Source organism: Podarcis gaigeae (assembly GCF_964106915.1).
Source record: "Podarcis gaigeae genome assembly, chromosome: 7".
In the NCBI taxonomy this organism is placed as follows: Eukaryota; Metazoa; Chordata; class Lepidosauria; order Squamata; family Lacertidae; genus Podarcis; species Podarcis gaigeae.
In genome coordinates, this window is record NC_139683.1 from 71108015 (window position 1) to 71116764 (window position 8750).

General features: G+C 41.1%; 1 long non-coding RNA gene across 2 annotated transcripts in view; it reads right to left on the minus strand.

Annotated features, from left to right (window-relative positions):
* The window catches only part of LOC310848417, a 249342-nt gene that overhangs the window by 177257 nt on the left and 63335 nt on the right, over positions 1-8750 (minus strand). The window contains exon 1 of one of the 2 annotated variants that reach the window (XR_014566342.1): positions 8655-8691. The exons of the other annotated variant lie outside the window; for it this stretch is intronic. This is a non-coding gene — a long non-coding RNA (uncharacterized lncRNA). Of the gene's footprint in view, positions 1-8654; positions 8692-8750 lie in introns of those variants that run through there. 2 annotated transcript variants of the gene reach the window in all.

The window sequence follows — 8750 nt, forward strand, 5'->3', positions numbered from 1 at the left end:
TTTGAGCTGAATGTGAACTCCAAATTTAAATGTGAAGTTTCTCCTCCATCTCTAGTTGAAGGGAGAGCCTTCTGAAAATGTATCAAATTTGATTAACAAAAAACTTATTTGGTTTAATTTGTTGTCTTAAGAATTTCTGTGCTATAAAATGCCAGGAAATTCCCTCTGTTAATGGTCACACCATTAACAGACCTGCCATTTAGGTAATGCAGAAATGGTATGGTATCCTATGTTGTGGTTAGTTCAAGCTGAATGACTGTCAGTGACAGAGGGGTAAATTCAGATTTGTCTCATTCATGGAACAGATGCATAAAGGCTCTGCAACTGAAGCTGTCATGCAATGAAGCTGGAATTTCCTGTTAGTGGCCAACTTCTAAGAGGCTATGGGAGAAGAAGCATGCTCTTAGATGTTCTAGGGTAAAGCCATTTAGTGTTCCACAGTTCAAAAGTGCAGAAGTGAATTGTGTTTACAAGGCACTCCAGAACTAGTACTGATGTTGGAATACAGGTGCTCATCGATCTCACCCTTGTTATCAGGCTGGCTACCATGCCAGTTGAAACACCAATACAGTCACCAAGAGGAGACCCACACAAAGTGCATGACAGGCTCCATAAAGGAGTGCTGCCATCACCACTGCTGCCCAGGACTGACCTGCTGGGAGCCTGAAGGGCCCTACCTTGCTGGGCAGAGAGGGCTCCATTTTTGTTTTGTTTTTCTATACTGATTTTAGTTTCTATCTATGTCATTTTAAATTGTGACTGATATTAATGCTGTATTCTTAGTTTTAGATTTTATGATTTATGTGTAAAATTGTTTTCCATTTGGTTGGGTACTTTTTGCTGTGTGGCGCTGTGGTCTAAACCAGTGTTTCCCAACCTTGTGCCTCCAGATGTTTTTGGCCTACAACTCCCATCATCCCTAGCTAGCAAGACCAGTGGTCAGGGATGATGGGAGTTGTAGGCCAAAAACATCTGGAGGCACAAGGTTGGGAAACACTGGTCTAAACCACAGAGCTTAGGGCTTGCCGATCGGAAGTTCAGCAGTTCAAATCCCCACAACAGGGTGAGCTCCTGTTGCTCAGTCCCAGCTCCTGCCAACCTAGCAGCTTGAAAGCACGTCAAAGTGAAAGTAGATAAATAGGTACCACTCCGGTGGGAAGGTAAACGGTGTTTCCGTGCGCTGCTCTGGTTTCGCCAGAAGCAGATTAGTCATGCTGGCCACATGACCCAGAAAAACTGTCTGTGGACAAACACCAGCTCCCTTGGCAAGTAAAGCGAGATGAGCGCCACAAACCCCAGAGTCGTTCGCAACTGGACTTAACTGTCATGGGTCCTTTATGTTTACCTTTTTATTTATTGTTTATGACTTTTGTTATGTTGGTAATTATGTAAATCTTGTCATGATGCAAGCCACCTTGAGCATTGTTTTAACTATGGAAAGGTGGCATACATATAAAATTATTATAATGATGATGATTATGGCAATCTACCTCCCAGCATGAGGGATGGTTTCTGTGCCTGCGATGGATACAAAGAGAACTACTCTTGAGTTCTGTGGATCTTAAAATATAAAAGGCAAATATGGAGTTTTTGTGGCGTCATGGAACATTAATTCTGTTCCCCATCAATTGCAGAACTTAAATGGATAGTTTTAATTACATCTAAAAAACATTTATAATCCTTAATTGAAATATGCTGCGTAAAATACATTCCTCAGAAAGTAGCCTGGAAGCCTTTTAGCAGATTTGATTTATTTTTCCTAAAAGCTCACAGTTTTATCTCTGCATGAAGTGAAGGAATCCTTCTGTTAGAAAGGGGAATATAGCCTGCTTGAACCGTTCATTTCTACCCCAAATGCAGCAAAAATAGATCATTTGTGGCCACACAATGGGTGTCTGGTTTGTCAAACAGGAGTAAATACAAACGACAAATTGGTAGCTGTGCTCATAATATTTTTTTATTATTATTATTTTGAAGCATACATCTCATATCTGTCACTTTTAATATCCCTGTCAGTAATTATGAAAGCCCTCAAGGCTGTTTGTTCGACTCCACACGATTTGCTTTCAATGATAATAGCCTGCAGGGATATACATATATTGTTCTTGAAAGGTAATAATTAGTTTTGCATAGTCACATACCATACAAGGGTGCCTCATTCATGAAAAAAAGACTTTTAAGAAATGAAAGTGGGAACCTAATGAATTCTTTTTTCCCCTTCTAATGTTGCTTTTGAAGAAAACATTTAGCTTGAGTGCAAATGCCTATTCAGAGCTTGAAAAATGTTTAAAATGTCATTAATTTTTTATTGAACACTTCCTTATGCTTTAAATTACATCTGGCAAATCTATAATGCATTAGATGGAGAACATTTTATGCATGGCTATACAAGAGATGAAAGAATATTTGTTAGATGTAGGAGGTGGTGCAGAGGTAGTCGTGGAGACCTATTTTTCTTCTTCATTTAAGCATTCACCCTGTGAAGGAACACAGAAAACTGCACCCACAACATACTCCACAAAGTGGGAATTACAATATAATTCCCACTAGAAGAACCCAGATGTTTCAGCCATCTTTCTGAAATTCTCTTTGCAGCCTGAAAATCCATCAGTTGTTTATGCTAAGGAGGAACTTTTAAATTCATCTCAGGTTTCACTGTAGGTGACATTTGGTGGAACTTCAGTCTGCAAGTGTGTCCTCTGCATGGGACAATTTTTTCACCATTTGTGGAGACTCACCATCTAGTGCCAAAGAGCTTGTTACTTCTATTTCACTTTTCCTCGGACATGGCACTAGAATGGCTGTAAAAACGAAATGGAAAGCTTCTGCTTTGAAGCAAACCAGAGTTTCTTGTTACGTCCAATCCTGGTTACTTTAACTTATGCTTGCTTCAAAAGTAGGAGCAAAAGTAATTGTCTTGTCATTTTTTGCCTCTGGCTGTACCCTTCTCTGGCATGTGCCCATCAAAAAGTTATCCATGAGGAAATGTAGACTTTGGATGGAAAAATGTTTCCACACCAGGTTTAAAATGTTCACAGTTCCCCTGAGCCTGGACACAACAAGGAACTTACTCCAGCATTGCACCTCTGGAAACTTTCTATGGCCTTAGTGAGAGGCAGAGAAAGTGAATGTGGCTTTCTATAACAGTCCAAGGTAGCGTACTGTTGCTTCCTATTGGTTTTATGTACAAAGTCTTTCCATGCCTTTATATTCTGATTTTCTCTGCCACCTACACAACTTTTGACCCAAGTGGCATAGAGCTGGAGAGATTGGGAAAGCTCCACCATCTCATCATTTTGTAGTCACAAGCACAGGAGTAGGTACAGCATAAAAGCCGGCAACTTGAACCATCAGTCTATTATTTATTTAGAATCCCCATACCATAATAAACAGATTGGTGGATGAAGTGGAATGCTTTCTTGTTTGTTCTCAAGTCTAAGGTGCACAATTGAGACTTTAATACGTACTTGTTCCAATAATGCTTTCCCCGCTACTATATAAACCATTAAGCTTCATTACAATGTTAAGACAATTACGTTGTTTGGGTTTGCGATGAAGCTGGATAAAGCCCATGAAATGTACAGACGTAGGAGGCTGTGCCGTGTTGCTAACAACTTTGCAAACGAGGTGCACAGATGTCTTGTGCATCTTAAATTATGATTATTGGCCATTTTATTTTGCTATGCACTTCAGCGGGCAATCCGAGAAATGCAGTTAATTACTTTATGAGATTGTTACAGACTTGAATCACAAGAGTAGAAAAATACTTCATTACAAAAAAAATAAAATAAAAGAACCAGCTATATCAAATAATATAATGTTCAATGCCACCACCACCCACTTCTTAACTAATTTGTATCATTATGATGAAACAAATATACTAAAACTCGGCTCTCTCTTTAAAAACAAAACAAAAAGTGCAGCTGTATGAATTTCCTGAAAAAATAGAGCGAGGCAGAGCGTAAATTAGTGCCTTTACATTGACAGCTTGAGGTCTCTTCACACTTCATATCGTTAGTCATGTGCGTTTTAGAAAAAGGAGAGTGTAAATATGGCAAGAAGGTGTTCAAAAACATATGGTGAGTAGCAAACCTGGGCTTTTTGCTGAATAACATGTTCAGATGACTATGTGAAGGAAATATAGGAGTTTCTGGGATCTTGTCAGTAGTGGCACCATTGAATGTGCTTCTGAAAATGACCACATATGATTATTTATCAGGAGTGCCATTACTTCTAATTAGTTTAAGTTATAAGAAAGTAAGTACTACATTAAGTAAGTATTAATGCATACTGATTTTAATCACTTAATTTTAACCTGATCAAGAGAAGGCATTTGAACCTTCGTTCAAATCCTTTCCACCATGAAACCTGAAGTCATACCTGAATTGGAAAACAACCTTAAAGATTAAGGCTCATTGCTATTTTTCCATAAAAATAGGTGCCAGAACTCAACATGAACAGCTCCCTTGTTCTCTTATAATGTCACTGGTGACCACTTGAGAGGTGCCGGAACTGAGTTCTGGTGAGTTCGGGGTGAAGCTGTTGGAGATATGTGAACATTCCTTCTGATGCTCACAACCTCAAAGGGCTCCGCAAGCACTTACAAAGAGTGCGCAGTGCGACATATTCTACTCTCTCTCTCTCTCTCTCTCTCTCTCTCTCTCTCTCTTAACATATGCAAGGGGGAAAGGGGGAACGGTCCCACTCGTTCTGACCTATATGTCATTATGGTTTCTGCTCTCCCATCACACAATGAGCTGTGGGGTGGATATCTGTGGTGGGGAGTCTGCTCTACTCAAGTAGGCTCTCTGTGCAATCCTGGCTTAGAGAGCAATCCAAACCCACCATCTAATAGGATGGGTGAGCTAAGAGCCAGTGGATCATTAGCTGACATATTTAGCCTACAGCTAAGTCTAAAATCCAGTGCTTTTTTTATAAAAAAAAATGTTTAGGGGTACTCTCATTTTCCTACTCATTTTGAAATACTGCCCCTCAATGAGGCCAAACTTAGATTCAGAAAATGTTTAGGGGCATGCATATCCTTGTATTCCCGCCCCCCCCTGAAAAAAGCACTGCTAAAAAGCACATGTATCTGGAACAACAGCAAACTCTTGCCTTGTTTACTCCAGCCTCCCCTTTGGTCCCTCTTCCTCTGCTCTTCTCTCCTGCCACAAATTTTAGAATTGTGTTCTGTAAAGTGCCATACATACTGTGAAATACTCATGGGTGGGGTACAGGGTTTTTGTCCCACTTATGTATCTGACTCCTGAAGTGGCTGACGATGTTCACAAGTGTCCTTCCTTCCATTAGGCGAATCATGTTGTCTGGGACTCTGCAGTCTTCCCAGAGGACCCAGTTAAGGCCCTGAGGAAACATCATGAGATAACTTCTCCTATGGAGCTTTTTCAGATCCGGAGGCATAGCCATCCAGAGAGGCTGAGTGGCAGGATAATAATAATAATAATAATAATAATAATTATTATTATTATTATTATTATTATTATTATTATTTATTCATACCCCGCCCATCTGTCTGGGTTTCCAAAGTCACTCTGGGCGGCTTCCTACAAAAGATTAAAAATACATTAAAGCATCAATCATTAAAAACTTCCCTAAACAGGGCTGCCTTCAGATGTCTCCTAAATGTCAGATAGTTGTTTATTTTTTTGACATCTGATCGGAAGGCATTCCACAGGGCGGGTGCCATTACCAAGAAGGCCCTGGTTCCCTGTAACTTCACTTCTTGCATTGAGGGAACCGCCAGAAAGCCCTTGGCACTGAACCTCAGTGTCCGGGTTGAACGATGGGGGTGGAGACGCTCCTTCAGGTATACTGGGCCAAGGCCATTTAGGGCCATTTAGGTCCACAATTTGAATTGTGCTCCAAAATGTATTGGGAGCCAATGTAGGTTTTTCAAGAAACCTACAATGTAGGTTTTTCAAGAGACCTATGTGGTCTCGGCGGCCGCTCCCCAGTCACCAGTCTAGCTGCCACATTCTGCATTAGTTGTAGTCACCTTCAAAGGATAAATATTTACACACATAGGTGCCAACTCCTAGGGGTTGAGGTCCCTTTGCCCCCAACCCATAAAATATTTGAGGGGGCTGAGCCTCTGCAAAGTTGATGAGCATTTCCATTCAAATAGTATGTGTGTGCTGTGTTTTGTTGTTGATTATGTGGGGCGGCAGCTTACCTGGGCCCCCCAATATTTTATTCAAGTTGGCATCCCTTTTTACACAAAAAAAGCCTATACACTCTGCCCTTGCATGCTACCACCCTTGGTCACCTCACAATAAGGTAAGCTCAAAATACCATTTTGCCCAAATTCTCAGTGAGACAGAAAAATGGAAGCTTCTTCAACAGGGGATGGGTGGGAAGAACTTTCACAAAACTGGAGGGCAGATCTTGGCATGGCAAAAATTGTGTGTTCTTCATGACCATCTAATCAAAGGGATAGTGAAGCCTATTAGCTGCACACAGATTAATGCAGTATTCAAATAGTGCCTTCTTCCTGTGCTTCTAGGGCACTATAGCTCTTAATGTATCTTCCTAAGAACATCTGCAGCTTGAAATCCCACAGTCTAGCCCATGTTTCTCTGAAACAGATATCAATTAGTGTTTCTACTTCTTCTGTTATGGGAATATTGAATTGCTGCTTTTCTCCACTTGTTTGAGCATCTGGGAAATCACCATGACAACCAGTGCATGCCAGGTGTCTGTTTAGAAAGCACTCCCTTCCTTCAGCCTTCCTCAGTAAAATTCATTACCTTAATTGCCAAGCTAATACTGAAGCAAAACGAGGCTGAGCATAAAGATTAAAAAGACATACTTCTTGATTAAAATCTTCATAACCCAAAATCTGTATAATCTGTAAACTACACCAAATATATAAATCAGCTTAAGCCTGGAAGGTGCCCATTAATATGCACGAATATATATATTTTTAACACTCTCAAAATTACCACTCCTGTTAAATAAAGTGAAAACAGAAAATGAGGAATACTGCATTCTTTCAAAAAATGTTGAAACTACGACTTGAGGGTAGAATTAGATTTTTTTTTATTTTTTAAAGGAAACAGTGCGCCAGAGCATTCAATATATAGATAACCCCAAGAGGCAGATAGATTCGCAGGAAAGTGTTGGAAGATTGTACAAGATCGGTATGAACGATGTGAAGAAATTGCTGCAGCATGGGCAAAAGGTCAAACTTGACCTCAGCCATTATGATTGTCTCCTCAGCCAAGTATTGCAAACTGCTGCTGCAAAATGAAACAGCTAAGTGAAGTGAGAAGGCTTTGCCTGTGACTTCAACAGCCGAGTGTTTATTACTAGACCCCCCCCCCCAAAAAAAATGTCTGGGTTGATGGCCTCTTTGTTTCTGGGCCCTTTTCAAAATCTCCCATTGATCTTCAAATCCCTAGCATAACCACATGGAGGTGTGCTTGCAGGAACACCCTTCCCCCGGCCATAGATTCTGCCATGTGCATTTAGATCGCATTAGGATTTTTCTGGGTGCTTCCACCATCATAAATGGGGTTGATGGTTGTAAGATAAAGTGAAACAATGGGGTAACTCTGTTCCATCAGGTTTCCTCACTGGTTGTGATTACCAGTGCTTGCAAAGTCTTTGCTCACATTATTTGGATTTCAAACTGCACGGATAAAGGAATATGGACCACCTGTTGGCATTGTGGTATCAGGTTAGTGACAAATGAGAATCCCTGTCAAGGTTTGACAGTGGAGGTGGGGAAAATAAAGATCCAGCCCATTAGACAGATCCAGCTCCCCGCCCCTTATATAATCTACTTTATATTTTGGAAAGAGGTTTTTCTGTCCAAATGTATACTTGGATGCCGCTTGATACATTGCCACCAAATTTGGCACAAGGGTTTCTGAGGGGAGGTTGGTACGCTTTGTTGACATTTGGATGCCAGGATCTCAGGGGCTGGGCAGAGGAGGAGGAGTGGTGGAGACCGCCTCCCCAGCCTGACCCTTCCAGGGAGGAGGAAGAGGAAGATAGTATAGATTTACAACAGGGGGTTGAGGGAGGTCACAGCTCAGAGGCAGATGAGGGGGGAATCTTGGAAATCATGGGAGAGCCAGAGCAGCTGGCTGACATGTTGTCACTAGAAAGCATCCAAACCCACCATCTCCCAGAACCTGGCAAGTCTTAAAAGTAGGAGAGCAAAGAGCTTGAAGACAGAGTGCACTTAGTGGCACGCATAGAGGAGGTGATGAGGTTGATGTATGAGTAAGGTGGAGATTCACTTGGGTCAATGCCATTATCCAAGAGGCTGGGTTCTATAGCCTCTGTAAAGTCTGAAATAAATCTCTGTAAAGTCTGAAATAAAAAAGGACTGTATGAAACTTGTCCTTGTCTTTATATTTCCTGGGCAACTAGCTGGGATCCGGGGCAGCACCCTGACAGCAGGGAGCAATAGCCATTCAAATTACATACCTTCCAACCATTCTTGAGAAAGGAAATGTGGTCGTATGAATCCATCCCAAAGTCACACATAAAGTTGATTATTTGATGGGTACAGGGTTGTGAACGGATATCTATTGGCCTCAGTTTGATGGGTTACAAACTGGCAAACTAATCTAAAACTTTTCCCCAATAGTAAAAGTTAATATATTCCCCAAACTATTCACCACCTATTATGGAGATCCATCTTGACAGGGTTGAGATCCAGCATGACTGTTAACTGCTTTTGGCTTTCACAAGACTTAAAGCATATCCTCTTTGTGACA